At 41.4% G+C, this 21,769-nt stretch overlaps 1 protein-coding gene across 2 annotated transcripts in view; it reads right to left on the bottom strand.

Annotated features, from left to right (window-relative positions):
• The window catches only part of LOC134360304 (transcription factor MafG), a 66,628-nt gene that overhangs the window by 41,856 nt on the left and 3,003 nt on the right, over positions 1–21,769 (bottom strand). Inside the window, exon 1 of one of the 2 annotated variants that reach the window (XM_063074514.1) lies at positions 11,155–11,377. The exons of the other annotated variant lie outside the window; for it this stretch is intronic. The gene's annotated coding sequence lies outside the window, so the exon portion shown is untranslated. Of the gene's footprint in view, positions 1–11,154; positions 11,378–21,769 lie in introns of those variants that run through there. 2 annotated transcript variants of the gene reach the window in all.

Below are 21,769 nucleotides of genomic sequence, written 5' to 3'. Positions count from 1 at the left end.
ACCTTTTTATCCAAATCATTTACGTGCATTGACCCTTGCTGAACATCTCTGGTCATAGACACCCCACACCCAAAAACAGACAGAATAACAGCCTTCTATTGCTACAGTCTTCTATGGTCAAGCCAACCAATGTTGAATTCAGTTTACCAAGTCTCCATGGATCCCATGTGCCTTAATCTTCTGGAACACCTTTCCATAAGGAGCCAAGTACTTTAGTAACATTTATGAATACAACATCCACTGCCCTGCCCCGAATCATCTCTATCACCTCTTTGAAAAACTCAGGTTTGTACAACAATGATCTCCTCTGCAGAAAGCCATGCTGACCATCCCCAATTCGACCATCCCCTTTAGACAGAAGGTGGTGCATCTGTGGAATTTATTGCCACAGATGGCTGCAGAGGCCGTCACTGGGTATACTTCAAGCAGAGGTTGATGGGTCCTTGATCAGTAAGGACTTCAAAGGTTATGGGGTGAGGGCAGGAAAATAGGATTGTGGGGGAAAATGGTCAAGTGGGAGAGCAGATTCGACAGACCAAATGGCCTTAACACCTTTCCTAATGGAAGAAATTCTTGCCTCCTCGAGAACCTGGTGCGCAGCTCACAAAAGGAATGTTCTGGGAAGGCCACAGGAAATTAATGCATTTTAAAAATAGCTGGCAGTAACACAGGCTCATTGTGACAGAATGGTGGTGGTGGTGGGAGGGGGCACTTTACAATGGAGCACATACATGAACTTGAGATGAATAACATTCATATTGCTTCTGAGCTAATAGGTTGCTCATTTTTGAATTCTACAGAGACACAGCAACATTCCATTAACACTACATCAATAGTATTTCAGAAGTACAACTTCACAGGTCTCCTTCCAGAGGTTGCAAAATTGAACATTTTGACGCCCTCCAAAAGCCTGTCCCTTGCATAGATTTATAATGCAAGGCACATCTCGTCATCTATTTAAAAAAGCTTTCAGGGTATTAAAGCTTTGAACCAGCTGACACATTGTTCTCCTATGTCACACTGATCAGTCGCCAGCTTCTTTCCAACTAAACAAACCTAACCATGTACTTTAAACTCAAAGTTAGAAGAAACCCCCTTTTGTTCAGCATCCTGCAAATTTGTACACCAGTTCTTTTTTAAAAAAAAAGACACGGGTCAAATTTGTATTTGATTTGTACCGTATTACTTAGAAAAAGGGTCTTCCAGCCACTGGGTCTGTGCCTACCATCATGCCTGCTTCTCTGTGATGATCTCACTTGACCGGAATTAATCCCGTAACTCTTCATACTTCACTCTTTCATGTATCTGTCTAGGTGCCTTTTAAGTGTTATTCCTTCTCCAGCCTCCATGACCTCCTTTTGCAGCACTTTCCAGATACCAACTACTTTGTATGAAAAATTAACCCCTTGGATCCCCTTTAAACTTCCTCTGTCTTACTCGGAACCTGTACCATCGGCACCCCTACCATGGGAAATTCACTCTGGCTCTCTACCCTATTTAGACCTCTCATAATTTTATACAGCTCTATCATGTCAGCCTCTTCAACGCGTTTCATTTTGACCCGATACAAAAAAAAAGGGCTGCCAAATTAATGGAACAGCCTTTGTCGCCATTCAAGCAAGAATCCCATCGTGCAGAGATTGGCATTTGATTCAAGATCAGCCTGGCTTGGTTTTCCAAGTGACAAGAATCATTGTTACCAAACTCAACAAAATATTGTTTACCATTGTTTTCAGTGATGAATGTTTGCCATGCATTTAAGCAGTTGCAATAAATATTGTCAAGAAAACAAAAAGAGCTTAGGTTGGCTCAGGCAAGAACTTTTATATAAAAAAAACTCCCAAGGACAGTTTAAGTTCAGGGCAGTAAGCTTGCATCTGTGGTTGAAAGCTGGTTGGTGGTTATGCAGATTATATAAACTTGCGCACTACCACATCACAGTATTAATCACTTTTAAACCAAGGTATCCCAGTCTAAAGGAAGCGTTCAGAATAACTGAGTTATCACCCAACTCTCCATTTGCAGAAGTCAATACTGCATCCTCATTACTCAAGGCAAAAAAACCTAAGTTTTAAATGTCACTTTTTCTATTATTGAAGCACATTAGATCTTTAGCTTCTGGTAAGTAGTTCAGCACTACTGCCTTGAAAGTAAGTAATTAACATCAGACATCCATAAAAGTTAAATGGTACAATTTACAGTGAAGCAAGGAAAAGATGTAGCCCTGTCACAAATTTAGCAAAGCCTTTGCAATTAATTTCTTTCTTTCTTCTCATCTGTAACAACATTTTACACAAAAAATGGAATCTGTGCCACAGGACTAACTGGTTTTTGCCGATTAAGTACATTCTCACTAGATTACAGCACTAGAGGTAATTGTGAATTGCAAAACACCTCCACCCACTAACCCACCCTCCACACCACTACTACTTCATTTCTTGTCAGAGTCACCTTATGTACAGACACTCCTGTGCCCCTCGTCACTTTGTGGATATACAATCAATGTATACAAGCTATCTTATGTATTTATATTTATTGTTTTTATTATTGTGTTCTTTGTGCGCTGCATCAGATCTGGAGGAACAAATCATTTTATTCTCCTTTAATATAATGGAAATGACATTGAACAATCTTGAGTACCTTTCCTCAAAATGATTTCCTATGCTGTATCTCTACGCCTGACAACAGATTGGCTCTATCTGGGCCAAGGAAAATTTAACTAGGACAATTGCTTCCCTTTGATTCGTACAAATGTATGTTGTTGAGAAACTCAGCAAAGCCCTTTCTTATCGATCTCTACATTAGAGTTATCCACAATTAATTTTTTTTTTAAAGTGTGCCAAAACACGAGGAGGAATGAAGAATTCTTAACTGTCTTCTTGCAAACATCTCCCCAAAACAAAAATGCACCCACAGCTTGCAAAGGGTTCTCACATAATTTCCACCAAAAACTGCCAAGTGGAAACTTTAGTTTGCTCAAACTGTTTACAGCTCCCGCTGAACCAAGGACATTTTAAAAAATTGCATTAAAATGTAAAATTCTTAATAGCAAAAACTTTGTTCTTTCAAAAACTTATTTTGGCTTATGCAGCTGGGTGCTCAGTGGGGGAAAGAAAAAGAGAAGTTTGAAACTAAAAGGAAGCAGCAATGATTTCTATACTTAACGGAATCATTCAGGAAAGATAAAATGCGGGTCTACCAAGTGCACAGATGGATAATCTGATGAATTCAGAGGACAACTGATGCTAAGTTCTATACATCCCTGAGAACGACCAACAGTTGCTTCAAATTGGGTCATCAAACTTTGAAACAAAAATGAGCAGGAAAGCTCAGACAAACAATTGTTTTCACTTTATTCTCAAGAGCTGAGGGAGATTTTTTCTTAAAAATCTGTTTTCTTCAACAATCTAGATTGGGGATTTCAGCTGAGCGATGTACTTTGCTCTCAGGTCACGTAGTGTGAACCTTACAGTTGTCTGCCAGAGACCACCCAGTCACTCTTCAAACATGTCCAAGCCAGTGCTATGGCACAAAGGGTTAATGCTGTTCTCTCTGAACAGAACATCTTTATGCAAGGATGTGTATGTACAGACAAATAGCACAAGGATTTGTTTCAACCTCAAAAAGGTTTAACTTACTTTTTTTTAGACTTGTGTATCCGCAATGCAAATGGTGAAATACAAAATGAATGGTTAAAGTTGTTAAATCTCAGAATGCTTGGGTGTTTAACACGTAGAATTTAGCCAACTGTGCAGATCAGCAACTGCTGTAAGTGCACGATGCACTGTTTGTGCATGTTGACTATTTTATCACCACATTATGAAACAGAATAATTATGATTGTTTAGTTAAGGAGATAGAAGAATGAATTTAGGATGATTATTTATGTGGTTACCATGACCACTTATTTCCATACCTGCTTCAGAAGCCTCCAGGGGAAAATCTCTCCAACTGTATTTTCAAAATCCATATTTTCCAAACTTGAGCCCTTCGGTCATTATGTTATTTCTGCATCTGCCAAATCTTTCTCCTTTGATCCAATTAAACCACTTGATCTTACCTCGGCCCTTTCCTCTGTACAAACCTCAGCTCAGTTCTCTCAAGACCAAGACTAAGACCTGAAGAAATGGCAGCCATTTCCCGCCCCCCCCCCCAACAGATTTGGCTGGAACACAAAGAAAGCAGCAATGGATCCTGCCCTTGTCTGCCAAGATCACTGATTTTGGATCATCCTGGAATGAAAATCTAATTCCTGGCTTCTTTCCTCTACTGAAAACCTTTAAGTCCCCATTCTCTGCCTCTTCTTCCCTCATCAACAATTACAAGGAGCTCATTTCTTGCACATGGAAACAAGTGGCTTAATGGCCGTCATTGCCCTCCATTACCCCATACTCTGGTAAAATTATATAGAAGTTTCCACTGCACTCACACCCAAGTCACCCTGTTCCCCCTTCTCGCTTCACACCAACTTGCCCATCAGACGCACTTCTCACCTCTCCTGCAACAATCCCAACATCCCCTTCTGGCCAAGCTGACCAGTACGAGTATTCTTATAGAGCCACAGACTAATGATAACCTTATAGAGTCGCAGCACAGAAACAGGCCCTTTGCACCAACTGGTCCGTGTCGAATACAGCATTCGCCATTAGTCCCAGCGACCTGTGTACAGCCCACACTCCTCCAAGTGCTTATCCAAAGGCTTCTTAATATTGCTACTGTACCCACCTCAACCACTTACTCTGGCAGCTCATTCCAGGTACTCACTATACTGTGTAAAGTAGTTACCTCTCAGGTCTCTTCGATCTCTCCCCTGTTTTCTTATAGCTTTGGACTCCCCAACCCTGGTAGAAAAGACCATAATCATGCATCTTATCCATACTCCACATGATTTTATAATCTTTTGAGGCTCTCCTTTCATTCTCCTTTGTTCAAAGGAATAAAAATCCAGAGTGGCCAACCCCTACCTCTAGTCCAGGTAGTATCCTTGTAAACCTCCTCTGTACCTTCTCCAGCTTGCCAATGTCTTTCCTATAACAGGGTTATTAAGTGCAAACTTACCAATAACTTGTATAACTGCAACATCATGTTCCGACTCCCAAACTTGATGCCCTGACTGATGAAAGGCAGCATACTAAATGCCACCACTATCTACCTGCACAGTCACACAGTGAATTCCCAAGTTACTCTAATCCACAACATTCACCAGCCCCTTGCCATTCACCGTACTAGTCCTACCCAGCTTTGAATGTCCCAAATGCATCATCTCTCACTAACAAATCCAGTTGCTATTCCTCACATACTTCTCTTCAGCTGAGGATTTTGAAGTGGTCAAAGCCGTTTTCACTGGAACCTTACACAATAGGTGCTCCTGACCATCAGCTTTATTCCCAACCCTGGCAAATGGGAGATAGAACCATCCTCTGTACAAGCACGCACAGATCCCAAGAGAAGCCCCCATAGCAACAGGTGTCAACCTTCACCTTCATAGCATTGTCTGACCATCTTGCCCTCTGCTGAGCTGCTGGTAAAACTTCCATCCAAGCCTTGACTATTCCACCATGGAAGCTGAATGATACACTATGGAAACAGACTCTTCGGCAAAAGTCCACCATGGCCAACCTTCTTCCATAACTTGAGTGCAACCAAGACTACTTCTTGTAGCCAGTACCAAATACCCTTCAGCCACCGCTCCTTTCCTGATCTACAATACCTCAATTGTAAAACCTCTCCATTCCTCATTAGAATCGGGAATCCTGGTAGTTTAGGGGCTAGTGTAACAGTTTACAGTGCCAGCGATTGGGGCCTGATCCCCACCACTGCCCACAAGGAGTTTGTACGTTCTCCTTGCGACCGCGTGGGTTTCCACTGGGCGCTTCAGTTTTCACCCACATTCCAAAGACGGACGGTCGGTCAGGTTAGCAAGCGTCACCGTGGTTCTAGCGCCAACACTTGCGGAATGCCTCCAGTAAGTACGTCCTCAGACTGTGTTGGTTGTTGATGCAGATGACATTTTTCCATTGTTTTTCAATGTACACGTGAGAAATAAAATAAATCTTTCTAACTCTTTCCAAGTCCCAGGTACCTGCAACCCTTCAATTCTGATGTAATTGCAACATACATACCATACCCCTTCATACATCATGCCTTCAACTCTCAAGGTTCTAAGCTCTCAACCAGGAGTTCCCAACGTGGGGTCCACAGACCCGCCCCCCCCCCAGTTAATGGTAAGGGTCCTGCTCCAGACTGCTCTTCCAAATACACTTTGCCTATGTCACTTTCTCCTGTGAACACTTAAAGCTCTTCAATACTTATTGTTGTCCTCAAATCCTTTCTTGGACGTTGGCACCACATTTTCTGTTCGAAAGGTCCAGTTATGGATCTTGTGACGGTAGGGCATATTGACAGATTACCCAGCTCCTTGGAATGGCCAGGTCGTTGGGTGTATTTAAGGCAGCAAGTGATAGGCTCTTGATTGGACACCGCATCAAAGGTTACAGGGAGAAGGCCGGGAGGTGGGACTCGAGAGGGGGGCAGAAAAAAAAGAGGATCAACCATGATTGAATGGTGGAGCAGATTCGATGGGCCAAATGGCCTAATTCTGCTCCCATGTCTTAAGGTACAATCAGCCTATAAAGAGTTATCTGGATCAGTGTGCAAAATTTATAGCCACTAAAAGAAAACAGAGGTTAAAATGCAGCTCAAACTGCAAATCCAAATAGAACACTGGATCCACAAGGAAAAGATGGCATCAGTTACTAAGAATAACCGAATACACTCTACTGGGAATGTTACTAGCACCACGCTACATGATATCCACAAGGTAAAATTGCCAAAATGTGTTCAAGAATATAATACCAGCCCTGACAGTATAACATGTTTAAAAAAAAACGATACGATATTGATTGAAGACGAAGTGGATGCCTAGCAGGACATCTAAACAACTATTAAAATAGGACATTGCAGTTTTGAGAAGTGGGTCAAGGTGCTTTTAATTTTGAATTCAAAGAGCACAAGCAGATCCCAAATGTGCTTTTAAGGAAACACCAAATGAAATGTGCTTGCATGAACACAGAGCAAAAATGTTCACATTACAGATTCTAACATTAATTTGCAGTGACTCGGCTGTAAAATTTACATGCACACAGATCCTGCTAAATAAATGAATGAACTTCAAATTAAATCAGGACAATAATCCCCACAGGAAACACACTGAACTGGAGGATTAACAACAAAAAAGTGTGTGGGCATTTGCTCAGCATATCAACAAAAGTTGGAAACGCAATCTGAAATGCACACCCAGGTACAGTCCTCCACAGCTCTCAAATAATTGAGAAAATTCCAACTTTATCAATAGCTTCAAAATAAAAATGCAGACTTTATTTTCACGCTTTGGCAAAAAGACCAGTTTTTTTTTTAAAAAAGCATTGGGTTCACTTGATCTAGAAGCAAAGGAGTGGTGGAAGACTCAAAAGATTTAAGGGGATGAGGTAACTGGAACAGCAGGGGAAGGGGGAAAAAATGGGAAAAATGGGAAAAATCAACCTCCTTCCAACTGTAGGTTTCCATAAACAACATGATTAAATAAAATCACCATATTACTAGAAGCTTAGAATAGATATATTATCCATTAATGGAACATTTATGTGCCTCAGCTTTGGCATCTTGTATAGTAAGCTTTGAAAGATTTCAGTAGCCGGAACATTACAACACAGAAACAGGCCCAGCAGACAACAAACTTACGTGGGGCTGTGTTTTTGCACACGTGTCTTATCCTACCGTACTCTTTGTCAAATGAAACTGAAACTTTGCTTCGGAGATCACTTTAGCAGCAAATCCAGGCCACTGGTGCAAAATTGTGCCAAATTTAAAGAAAACAATTTTAACAGGGAAGTCCACCTGTTCATTAACTGATCTGACAAATATAATTACTGTCCACATGTCGAAGTTGGCCAAGGCTACACAAACTCACTTTTAAAAAGTACTGCAGATAACACCAAGCATCTGTTTGAAAGCAACAGTCTCCATTACAAAAGCAACACAAGGTGGTGGTGGTGGGGGGGGGGGGGGGTTGCAGCTTGTAGCAAATCTCCGTTTAAACATAAAAGATCTGAAACAATTTCCCAGCTGCACAGCACTCCCCAAATCAACGAGGTTAATAAACTGCTCAAGGCAAAATGACCAAAAAATATAGATCAGCGTCAACTCTTCTCAATTTCAACTGGGAAAAAAGTATTTCTTTACATAGAGACTTTAATACAGTTCAAAGCATGAAGATTTTCAAATATTTGTGGGGTCCTGGGAAGCTTAAATTGTAACTTAGCTGACATTGAGTCCTGTTTTTATTAGTTAACACTTTAAAAGAGCCATACTGTCTCTGACTTCTCAGCAGTTCAAGTCAAACAAAAATCACCAGAAACAAGTGTCTTGTGATTATATTGATAAGTAATTGTACTGCTCTCTTTATGAATCAAGCGACAATGATATTAATGTAGCATTACCCATTAATGATGAATAAACGGAGGGCCTTATTCATTAAACATGCAAATACTCAAGCATTATGGCCACAGGGTGGCAGAGGCAAGCACATGCCCAGTGTGGGTTACCAAAACAGTGGAACAGCATTTCACAGCTTTATCTCATGCCCTCACATTCACAGGTTATCAATTTCCTTAGCCCTTTTCTCCTCCAATCTGAGACTTTTACAGCAAAAATCAAAATAATTTCATCAGTTAACCAACTTTTAATAATGATGAGAATTTGTGCAATTTCGATGAAGTAATTACAGGTCCTTCCCAGCCTACAAATGTCTAACTTGGATGCAGCCTGTGGTTCCTCGAGGTTGTTATAGCTGGGGGGGGGGCGCTAATGGGGTCAAGCTCCCCACTACCTATTAAATGTTCCCAATCGCGTGCACCTCAAATAGCCTCTGACAAGCAAATCCAGCTCCTGGCCTTCAGGTGTGGCTTAGCTACAAAGCCTGCCAGTACCGTCTCCACTGACAGGAGAAAGGGCAAAGATGGGTTAATGGAGGCTTAAAACCAGTCGCTTCAGGCAGATGGGGCTCGCTAGCCGTGGTCGGCAGCTCATCTAGAAGGAAAACTCTGATCTCAAACTTCTGCTGCCTTGCAGCTATATCCACTCATGGGGAAGGCTTCGGGAGTAAACCCTGAGGGAAAAATCCGATGCTGGAGTCCCTAAGGCAGTCCTACTTTGAGTTCAACACTGACGGGCAACTCCTGCGACGCTGCTGGTACCAAACTATATCGGTCTCCGCCGTTCCTTTGGGTTCATCAAGTGCGTGTTAAGGGGGAGCTTGCTACATGGGCAACACCTTGCTCTCCATATCGTACTGCTTGCATATCTAGACAGCTAGGATGCAAAACGTATGGTCAGCTCGGACCGATGGAGGCCTGCGCATACAGATAAGCATTGGGGAGACTGGCCGAATAGATTTTCCAGCTGCCAAGGGCCTATAGGCATCTTCTGCCATGTGCGAACTCAGCTCGTGGTCTTATTTCCAACTTGAGAAAGAATCAGATTTTGAATGGATCTCAGGAACAGAGCCTCGGGGAAGATTCACATCGAAGATGCTGATGTTGACCTTGGGATTTGATAAAATGGAATAGAGATGTAGGACACTCAGTAGTTTGTGAAGAGAAATGTGGCAGCCAAGTCCCACAAAAGACTCAGAAAAATCTGTTATTTGAGGGATATCTGTTGGTGCAGTTAAGTGTGTGTTAATCTGTGAACAAACCAAGTAATACAACTCTCGTATTCTATTCATGAGTTTAACAACCTCTGCCACTTACACCTGATGGTATTCATTTGAAAAGCTAATCTGACCAATTTGCTATAGAGAGCGTACAGAGGAGATTTACAAGGATGTTGCCAAGACTAGAGAGTACACCTGATGAGAGTAAGTTGAGTGAACTTGGCTTTTTCCCCTTGAACTGACGGAGGATGAGAGGTGACCTGATAGAGATGTATAAGATGATTGTGTACATAGCCAGAGGCATTTTCCCCAGGGCTGAAATGGCAAACGCGAGAGGGCACAGTTTTAAGGTGCTTGGAAGAGACTCTTAGATAGGTACATGGAGCTTAGCAAAATAGAGGGCTATGCAGTAGGGCCATCCTAGGGAGCTTCTCGAGTAGGTTACATGGTCGGCACAACATTGTGGGCAAAAGGGCCTGTAATGTGCAGTAGATTTTCTGTTTCTATGTTTCTAATATTTAACCATCACCTTACTAAAACAGAATTTGATCTCATATTAGGAGAGCTTCCTATGCACAAACTTGTCTGCCATATCTCTTATTTTACATTTATAACTACAAATTAACTTTTCCAAAAGCTCTCCATGTGACCTGAATTTCTCCTCATTTCTTGCGGGACCGTTCGGAAAAGCAGAACTTATATCCACTCGACTGAGCAGACAGAGCCTCGGCTTAACATGTCCTAACTGCCTGGGTACTGAAGGGTCAGCTCTGACTATGGCCTCAAATCCTGGCCTGTGTCTTAAACCACAATCTGCTGACTCACAGGCTTGGCTGAGCAACTGCATTTTTACTTGAAGCTGAAATTTGAATTCAGAAATAAATGCCACACATCAATTAGAATACGCGTTTAAGGCTACGTTATGACAAAATGCAAACCTGCCAACCAAGGGACACTCCCTGCACCCAAATCCAAGTAAATAGCACAAGTAAAACCACATGGGTTCAAATACCCCACAGCAACGGCAATACTTTACCTCTTGCACACAATCATCACAATATGGAAAACAAAAGTCATTCAATAATTTTCAAATCAAGCATTTCCTTCAAGGGATTAAGAAAAACAAGTTGTATTACATACAAAATAGTAGACCAGATCTGAACATCCAATCTGCTTCACCATTCAGTAATATCACAGCAGATGAACTTAATTCCACTATTGAGCATAGTTTAGTCTTAAAACCACTGCGACTGAGCAACACTTTCACTTGAAAATACGTACACAAGAATCTGAGGTAAACATTTAAACTTTAACCAAATGTTTGTGAAAAAAAAGTTACGCTGCACCCAATAGTTTAGATGAAAGCCAGCGACATGCTGCACAGGAAGCCAATTTCCTGCAAAGCCTAAAACCACTACTTCAATAAGCCTTACATGAGCTCACCCTTAAAATGAAGCCTTCCTATGCCTGCTTATTCGTCGTTCAAGCTTCTTCAAAACAACCTCAATCCGTATCAACAATCTCACCCACTATTAACAAATGACAGAATGGTACTTGCTCTCAAGTCCAGAAGATCGGATTTTGTAGTGGTGTCGACAAGGAGTGATGGGGCAAGATGGACCCTGTAGTGAAGCTCGATCAAGAGGCTCCAACAGACTCTACATAAATGAACACCATCACATTCCAAACACTGTGCAATCTTTCAGTGCCGATTGAGTGGGTGGAGTGTTGGATGGCATTTGCTGAATTGTGCAATCCAGATGAATCAGCAACTCCACCTAAATATTATATTTCGCATTTACTGTTCCATTAACACACAAACATAACCTATTCTCTCCAATACACCTTGGATGCAGAGTCAAGATCAAAGTGCAAGAAGAATGTTAGAATATTCTCAAATGAAAAGATTGTCCTTCCACTTTAAGGAAGGAAGCTCATCCCTGTAATTCTGTTAACACTAGCTCATTAACAGAAAACAACTCAGAGTCCTTCGCTGTGGGGTTATCTTGTATCTATGTCCCGTCCTCACTTATGCTTTAGAGGCAATCCCCACAAATGTAGTATGCCAACACTTGACAAGAAAATATAACAGATAAAGTACCTTGTAAATGTCTATGGTTTAGAGATACATATTTAGAGATAGAGAGATTTTATATCTCTAAATATATATAGTGCCCAAGACTTTTGCACAGTACTTTATTTGTCAGTGTGGAGCAGATAGCAAGTTCATAAATCTGGCAGGGGCAAAGGATGTTGGAAATGGCGAGGGTGGAGTGCCACAGAAGGGGTGTGGGACAGGTGGCAGAGGAGTGGCAGGGGCAGATGATGGTTTGGGTTGCAGATACATCTAGCCCCGAGACACCTGGCAAGGTCATTTTTGATTCCAAACAGTTGGTTTATTAACTGTTACAGAATATCTCTCTGGTACTTAACGCTCTGTCCCTTCCCCCTTTCCCAACCATGATTCCCCTTTCTCGCTCTCAGTCCACAACAGAAACCCATATCAGAATCCGGTTTATCATCACTCACATAGGTCATGAAATGTTTCTTGTGTGGCAACAGTACTGTACAGTACATGACGTTACCACAGTACTGTGCAAATGTCTTTGACATATATATATATATATATCTACAACTTTTGCACAGTACTGTATTTTTGTGATGCACTTCAAACTATTTCTGCTCAAAACAACATGCAGCAAAAGACAAAGGCACCTCAATCACTAGAATATTATTACAGACTTTAAAATCTCTTTCATGCCCCTTCCCCGTTCCCACAACACCAATACTGGGCTTTTCCAACAGACTACATTAAATTTTCTCATGATGCACCAATGACCAAATTTGAGACCAGACAGCAAAGTTCGAGCAGTGAAATGACTTGGCTGGATTAGTCATAAAATGACAGTAGCTTCAATAAGCCCATCAAGTGATTTCAAACAAAATCCATCAAGTGTTGCTCGGGTCAGAAAACCACAGCCACATTTCACTGCCAGGGGAAAGCAGTGGCAATGGGAAAAAGAAAAGATTAGATATTTCACTGGCATACAAATACGCAAGAAACAGGAGGCGAAGTGGAAATAGTCCACAGGTATTTCATTCTCTTGTCTCAGCCATACAGAGGAGATAAAATGGAAATAGTACAGCAACTATGACAAGAATGTATTTAAGTTTGCATTAGCACAAGAGATTCTACGGGTGCTGGAAATCCGGGGCAACACACACACACAGAATGCTGGAGGAACTCTTTGCAGGTCAGACAATAAACAAGTGAAGAGCCCTGGGCCGACACATCAACTGTTTACTTCTTTCCATAGATGCTGCCCAGTTCCTCCAGCATTTTGTATCTGTTATTCGCATGAGAGGTTAACTTTCCAGGTTCCCCACTGAATTTTCAGAATTAAAACAAACTTGCACTAAACTTTTGATAAGTCAATATTATCTATTAAGTAAAATATACATGTTTTATAATTACACTCTCTGGAGTGAGAACGTTGGAAGGAAGATATATGGATCGCATAACCACAGATATTTTTTGGAGATCCTGAACACCTCATTTACATTTCAAATAAAAGCAGGATAAGCAGTCCCAGCATCTTATAAAAACTTGAAATAATAGGAATCAGGACAGTAGAAAGTACTGGAATCCAGAAGAATTATCCTACTAGCCTCTCTGAACTCAAACTGAAAACAGGGCCCCAACAATAGCACATCTAGTTTTTGTAGCTCAACATGCAAAACCTTCAAACAGAAATTGCTATCTGTTGCTGTTCAGGAAGGAAGGAAGGACAGACAAAGGCAGTTATCAACTGCACACATGCAAAATTTAATTTTTGCTCCATGAATACCACTGCTTTTGCAGTAAATTTACATATACCACATACTGTACAGAAGCTTCAACCGATCGTCTCTAACCTGCAGGAACCACACAAAATGAAAAAAAAATGTGCAAGGCGTTAGATATGAAAGGCTGGAAACACTCTGAAGGTCGGTCAGGATGCAGACAGCATCTATTATAGATTTCAGGTTTCAAACACACACCAGTCCCAGTTGAGGGGTCAGGGGTGGAAAGTATGAGCAGCTTCAAGTTCCTGGGTGGCAACATTTCAGAGGATTCATCCTGGGTCTAACACATTGATGCAATCATGAAGAATGCACACCAGTAGCATTCATTAGGAGTTCATGGAGATTTGGTATGTCCCCAAAGACTTAAGCAAGTTTCTAAAAATGTCCCATTAAGAGCTTTCTGACTGGTTGCATCACCACCTGGTACGGTGACTCTAATGAGGCCACAGAGAGTTGTACACTCAGCCAATTCTATCAAGGGCACAACTCCCGTCCCCACACACACATTCAACTAACTTCAAGAAGTGCTGACTCAGGAAGGAACCATCCATCATTAAGGAATCTCAGGCTTCAGGACCTGCCCTCTTCTCAGTACTACCACCAGGGTGAAGGTACAGGAGCCTGAAATCCTATGCTCAATATTTTAATAACAGCTTCTTACCTTCTGCCACCAGATTCTGTATGATCCATGAATAGTAATTCACTATTCCTCTTTTTGCACTACTTAGTTATTTTAGCTTGGCGATTTTTTTTTTGGGCTTGCACTGCACTACTGCCAGAAAGCAACAAATTGCACAACGTATGTCAATGATAATAAACCTGATTCTGAGGTGAGACTTTCTGGTTCCTCTTCACCTATCTTCTGGTTTTTCTCATTAAACTTCAAAAAAATTGTTTTTCCTTTCACATGGATTTAAAAAAACACACACACAAGTGTACAAGCTTTGCATATTCAATTCTTCATTCATATGATACAGCGCCTTCAGTTTGCAAACCTTCTCCAAATCACAAAGATCTCTCCAAGACAAAACTCAAGAGCAAAACTAGATCTACAAAAGTCAACCTTGTAATCTAGTTCATGGAATTTAAACTGATAAATATTTACACACCTTATATTTTACATTCTTAAACAGAATAGTAAACTTCAACAAACTTCCATACATGTATGGTGGACAGCAAATTTGACTGGCCACGTCACACTCTGATATGGAAACACCAATGCCTTTGAAAGGTCCTACAAAAGGTAGTGGATTCAGCTCAGTCATCACGGATAAAGCCCCCCCAGCTATTAAGCACATCTACATGAAACACTGTCGGAGGAAAGCAGCATCCATCATCCAAGCTCCCATCACTGCTGCCACCAGGTAGAAGGTACAAGAGCCTCAGGACCTGCAGCACCCCAATCAAAAACAGTTACCACCCCTCAACCATCAGGCTCTTGAATAAAAGGGGATAACTACACTCACTTGCCCTATCATTGCAATGCTCCCCCAACCAATGAAACGTCGACTGTACCTCTTCCTAGAGATGCTGCCTGGCCTGCTGCGTTCACCAGCAACTTTGATGTGTGTTGCCCCAACCAATGATCTCACTTTAAGCACTCTTTATCTCATCAGCTCATGTTCTCGTTAATTATTGCTAATTATTTGTATTCGCAAAGTTTATTGCCTTCTGCACTCTGATCCTGTAACGGTTACTATCCTATAGGTTTGTTGAGTATGCCCACAGGAAAATGAACCTCAGGGTTGCATATGGTGATATACATGTACTTTGACTTTTACTTTCAACTTTGAAAACACTACCAAACTAGTTCATCTTCAAAGTTGCACATTCAGGATATCCTGCCATTTTATTTAAAGCCTATATAGATTTTCAGTGCTTCTCGAATGAAGATGCTTAAGTAATCCCCTTAATGAAAGCTTCCTGGCCATAACACTGTGAATGGCAGAGATACAATCAGTGGCCACTTTATTAGTTACATCCTGTTACTAAGTGCCCACTGAGTGCATGTTTGTGGTCTTCTGTAGCTGTTGTCCATCCACTTCAAGGATTGGCATGTTGCGCGTTCAGAAATGCTCTTCTGCACACCACTGTTGTAATGCATGGTCAACTGAGTTACTGTCACCTTCCTGTCAGCTTGAACCAGTCTGGCCATTCTCCTCTGATCTCTCCTGTTCTTAACAAAGCATTTTTGTCCACTGAACAGCCACTCGCTGGATGTTTTATTGTTTTCACACACAATTATCTGCAAATTCTAAAAATGTGCATGAAAAATTCAAGAGATCAGCAGCTTCTGAGCTACTTAAACCACCCATCCAGCACCAATCGTTCCACAGTCAAAATCACTTAGATTGCATTTCTTCTCCATTCTGATATTTATTCAAAAAAGCTACTGAACCTCTTGACCATGTCTGCATGTTTTCATGCAGTGAGTTGCTGCCACACGATTGGTAAATTATATTTGCATTAACAAGCAGCTGTACAGGTGTACCTAATCAAGTGGAAAATAATCTAGTTTTTTTAAAAACTTCAGAAATTGAAGCAGCAACAAGCATTCCGTGCCTCAAGCCTACTCCACCATTCAGCACGTCATGGTAGATTTTCTAACTTGACACTACCTTCTTAGTGTTTCCGATGTTCCTTACTTCCTCCAACAATCTAACAATGATTGAGGCTCTGCAGTTCTCTGGGGTAAAGAATTACCAACATTTCCTCTTATCCCCATCCCAGTCAAGAAATTTCTTCCCTCAATCATAAATGGCCTACACATAAAGTCTCTGACCCACCTTCCCTACTTCTCAGAGTCAGATTTAATTGATTCTCTTGTGTTTCATATATTAACTGTGATTGCCCGCAAGAAAATGAATTTACGAGGTTGGATATCTGATGTACTGAGATACAATAAAACACTCGTTGAGCATATTGCTCATGCAGACCAGATCATTACACAGTTCTGAAGTAGAACAAGGTAAAACAAGAACAATGCAGAATAGAGTGCAACAGCTACAGAGAAAGTGCAGTGCAGGTGAACAATAAGGTGCAAGATCAAAATAAGGTAAATTGTAAGGACAAGAATCCATCTTATCATACTAGGAAGCTATTTAATATTCTTATAACAGCAGGATAGAAACTGTCCTTAAAGCTGTTGGTACATGCTTTTAAGAATGCACATGCATGCCATCGAGCCCTCCAAGAATTCAGTACATTTCGATGAGGTCACCTCTCCAGAAGAGATAATTCATGGTGCAATTTAATATCAGTGAATGTATACAACCTTACTCTTTACAGACATCCACGATGCAGAAAAGATAATTCGAGAGAACCTGTTCTATTTCTTCTCATGAGACAGACCTGCCATCCCAGAAACAAATCCTGAACCTTCTCTGCATGCTTTCTTGGACCAGTACATCTTTCCTTAGACAAGGAGACAAAGACTATATACAGTACTCCAGATACTGTCTCAATTTGGCAATGTATTGTTATAGCTTTATCCCTGCATTCAAAACTTCATGTACTAAAGGATAGCATAACACTTGCCTTCATAAATGTTTGCTGTGTTTGCACACTAACTTTCAATGTCACCTTGATCCCTCTGAACATCAACATTGACCAATCTCTTACCAATTAAGTACATTGACCATTTCCCCATTCAGTGAACATCTTTTTCTGCATTACACTTCATTTGCCAAGCTGCTGCCCATTCATTTAATTTGTCTGTATTCCCTTGAAGAATCTTTGTATCTTCATCTGTACTTAAATTCTAACAGTTTAATGTTATCAAAATTGTACATGCTATATTCAGTGTGAATGATTGGGATCCAAGCACCAAACCTTGCAACAGCCTACCAATATAAATAACACTATTTTACCAACTCTCAACTCACATCAGATCATTACCACCAGTTCCACATGCTCTAACCTTGATCACCAATCTCCTAATTGAGGCCTTATTGAAAACCTTTCTAAATCCAAACATACCATAGAGACCTGTCCCCCATTATCAACTCTACTAAATATATACAACATAGAACAGTACAGCGAACAAACTGGCCCTTCGGCCAACAATGTTATATTGAACCAGATAAATCAGTAATCAAATTGCTAACTAATCTCTTACGCTTACATAATGTCCATAACCTTCCATTTCCTCACATTCACATGCCTATCTAAAAAAGTCTCTAATGTATCTGCTTTTACCACCACCCTAGGCAACATATTCCAGACACCCACCACTGTGTATAAAATTTGCCTCATAGCTCCTTTAAATATCTCCCCCCGCCCCCCCCCCCGCCACCTTAAATGCTGCCCTCTAGTATTAGACATTTCAACCCTTGGAAAAAGATACTAAAAAAAATTTTACCTATGCCTCATACTCTTATAAACCCCTGTCAGATCTCCTGTCAGTCTTTTCCGCTCCAGAGAAGTCAGCCCAAGTTTGTTTAAACTCTCATTATAGCCTTCTAGTCTAGATAGTATTCTGGCAAAACTCTTCTACACCCTCTCCAAAGCCTTTGCATCCTTCTTATAATGGGGGAGGGGGGAAAGAACTGTATACTATACTCCAGATACAGCCTAACTAAAGTTTTAAAAAGCTGCAACACAACTTTGACTTTGGTACTCAATGCCTCAACTAATAAGGTTGCCATATGCCTTCTTAACCAGCGGTCCGCCAACCACTGGGCCGCAAAGCATGTGCTACCGGGCCACGAGGAAACAATACGAGTCAGCTGCACCTTTCCTCATTCCCTGCCACGCACTGTTGAACTTGAACGTAGGGTTGCCAACTGTCCCATATTTGCCGGGACATCCTGTATATTGAGCTAAATTGGTTTGTCCCATGCGGGACCGCCCTTGTCCCATATTTCCCCCACTAAGGTAGAGCGTTCTTACGAAACCTTTCGCGCCGAAATGGCGTAAAGCGAAGAAGCAATTACCATTAATTTATATGGGAAAAATTTTTGAGCGTTCCCAGACCCAAAAAATAACCTGCCAAATCATACCAAATAACACATAAAACCTAAAATAACTCTAACATATAGTAAAAGCAGGAATGATATGATAAATACACAGCCTATAAAATAATGTATGTATAGTGTAGTCGGGAAGATTAAGCCAAAACCGATTTGTGGAAAAAAAATTGACGCATGCGCACACAGGTGCCTGCGCAAGGCTTCATGATCATGGTAGTCTTTCTCAGGGTAAACACGAGTGTCCCGTCAACACACACAAAAAATGCTGGTGAACGCAGCAGGCCAGGCAGCAACTATAGGAAGATGTACAGTCAACGTTTCGGGCCGGGACCCTTCATCAGGATTTGACTGCTACTTTTGTCCCTTATATGGGAGTGAGAAAGTTGGCAACCCTAACTGTAAAAGACATGTTGAGGTGAGTTTAACCCTACTTGAACACCCAACCCTGTCGGACGGTCTGCAAGAATATTGTCAATATTAAACCAGTCCGCGGTGCAAAGAAGGTTGGGGACCCCCGTTCTTAACCACTATTAACTTGTACAGCTTCTTTCTGGGAGCTGTGAACTCAGACCCCCAAAGCCCCTCTGCTTATCGCTGTTAAGGGTCTTGCCCTTAATGTACCATCTCTTTACATTTGACCTACCAATGTGCAACACTTCACATTTGGCCAGGTTAAACTCCACTTGCCATTTCTCCTTTCATATCTGCAACTGATCTATATCCCACTATATTTTTTGCCAGACATTTACGCTATCCACATCACCAAACTTTATATCATCTGAAAGCCTATCTTGTCTTTTCAGCTGGTCATTTATATACATCACAAATAGCAAAGTTGCCGGCACAGATCCCTGCAGAACACCATTAGTCACAGACCTCCAGCTAGAATAAGTCCCTTTGACCACCACCACCCTCTGTTGTCCATGGGCAAGCCAGTTCTGAATCCAAACAGCCAATGCACCATTGATCCCAAGTATCTTAATCTTTTAGACAAGCCTCCTACGAGGGACTTTCTCAAACACCTTACCAAAATCCATGGAGACAACATCCACAGCTCTACCTTCATCAGTTATTCTCATCACATCAAAAAACCTCAATCAATTTAGTAAGACAGGACTTGCCCCACGTAAAGCTATGCTGACTCTCCTTAATTAGGTCATGGTTTTCCAAATGCTCATAAATCCTACCCCCAAGAATTCTTTCCATTAACTTCCCCACCACTAACATGAGACTAGCTTGTCTATTGTTTCCAGAATTATCCCTGGTTTCCGTCTTGAACAACGGAATAACATTAGCTACTCGACAGTCCTCCGGTAGCTCGCCTATGACTAGGGAGGTCTCAAAGATATTGGTCAAGGCTCCCGAAATCTCGTCACTTGCCTCTCTCAGTAACCTGGGGTATATCCCAACAGGCCCTGCAGACTGGTCCACTTTAAGAGACCCAACACTACTGTCTCCTTTACTTTAAATTCCCTAGGATATTTACACTCGCAGCACTGATCTCCTTATCCTCCATGTCCTTCTTTGTAAATAATGATGTAAAGTATTCATTAAGGACACCATCTACGTGCTTCGCATCAAAGCGAACGTAACACGCCACCCTTCTCCCACCCTCTCCCTGGTTATCTTCATGCTTTGGATGCATGTATAGAATGTCTTCGGATTCTCTTTAATCTTATTTGCCAAGGACTTTCAATGGCCCCCTCCTGGCTTTCCTAATTCCATTCTTAAATTCTTTTGTGACTTCTTTATAATCCTCCTGGACTCTGTTTGATTCTAGCTTCTGAAGCTTTACACACTTTTCCTTCTTGACAAAATTCATCACCCCATTCCACATAAGGTTCTCTTAGCCTGTCATCCTTGACCTTCATACCGACTGGCACATACCTGTTCGGTATTTCAAGCAGCTGGCCTTTCAACACCATCCACATCTGATGAGAATTTGCCCAAAAACAGTTATTCCCAAATAACTCTCCCTAGTTCCTCCGCAATGCTACTGTAATTTGCCCTGCTCTAGTTTAAAAGTCTCCTGCAAAGTCCATACTTATCCTTACCTATAGCTGTCTTCAGATTAGTAACACGAGATTCTGATGTAAATCTCATGTTTGATTTGTTTGCTCCACTCCAAAGTCTCTACGAGGCATGCCTACCCCAAAATATAAATCTCCTTTTCAATGGGAGTTCAGTAAGACCCTCTATCGCTGCTTCTCTTCTGATCTCTGACTAAACATGTCTCTAACTTCTAGCAATTTCTTCTTTTTCAGTTTTGGTTCCCCTCTTATCCCTCCTCAATAGCAGCCCATCACCTCCCTTTGGTGCCCCTCTCCTTCCTTCCATGGTCCACTCTCCTATCAGGTTCCTCCTTCTACCTATTACCTCCCAGCTTCTCACTTCTGACCTCCCCCTCACCTGGTTTAACTTATCACCGACCAACTGGTATTCCTTCCCAGTCTGAAAAAGGATCTCTGCCCAAAATTTACTGCTTGTTCCTCTCCAAAGATGCAGCCTGACCTGCTGAGTTCCTCCAGCAACTTGTGTGGCAATAGACTAGTAAAATACGATTTCCCTTTCAAAAACATCCATGCTGGCTTAGCTCAATTATCTTTAACTATAATGCTATCACATCCTTTACAACAGGCTCTAACATATGCCCAACCATATACATCAGGCTAACACAGGGGTTTCCAACCTTTTTTATGTCATGGACCCTACCATTAACCGAGGGATCTGTGGACCCCCGGTCAGGAACCTCTGGGCTAATAGGTCAGTAGTTTCCCATTTGGTTTACCCTTCAGTGAGTTGCATTTGTTAGTGTCCAATCTACAGGGATTACTCTACAATCTGTAGAATCTTAAATTATTTTAATCAGTGCATCCATAATCTCTGTCAAAACTTTAGAACAGGGGTTTCCAACCTTTTTTATGCCACGGAGCCATACCATTAACCAAGGCGTCCTCGGAGGCCAGATTGGGAACCTCCGCTCTAGGATGTACTGTAGATTACTGGATTCTGAAATTCATCAGTTTTATCAACGCCATCAACTCCTCTTGTAGTTTTTTCAACAACTATTGACTTTTACTTCCTCATTTACACTAGATTCCCCAATTCTCCATTAATTCAAGGTCTTTGTACTTTCTGCAAAGACAAAAGGCAACTGTTTAATTTCTCTGCAACTTCCTTATTCCACTGTAGATTCTGATATTTGTCAGGGAAATGTTACCAGGGTTATTATATCCTCCAAT

This window comes from Mobula hypostoma, chromosome 22, assembly GCF_963921235.1.
Source record: "Mobula hypostoma chromosome 22, sMobHyp1.1, whole genome shotgun sequence".
Classification (NCBI taxonomy): domain Eukaryota; kingdom Metazoa; phylum Chordata; class Chondrichthyes; order Myliobatiformes; family Myliobatidae; genus Mobula; species Mobula hypostoma.
This window is presented reverse-complemented; position numbering and strand designations above follow the sequence as displayed.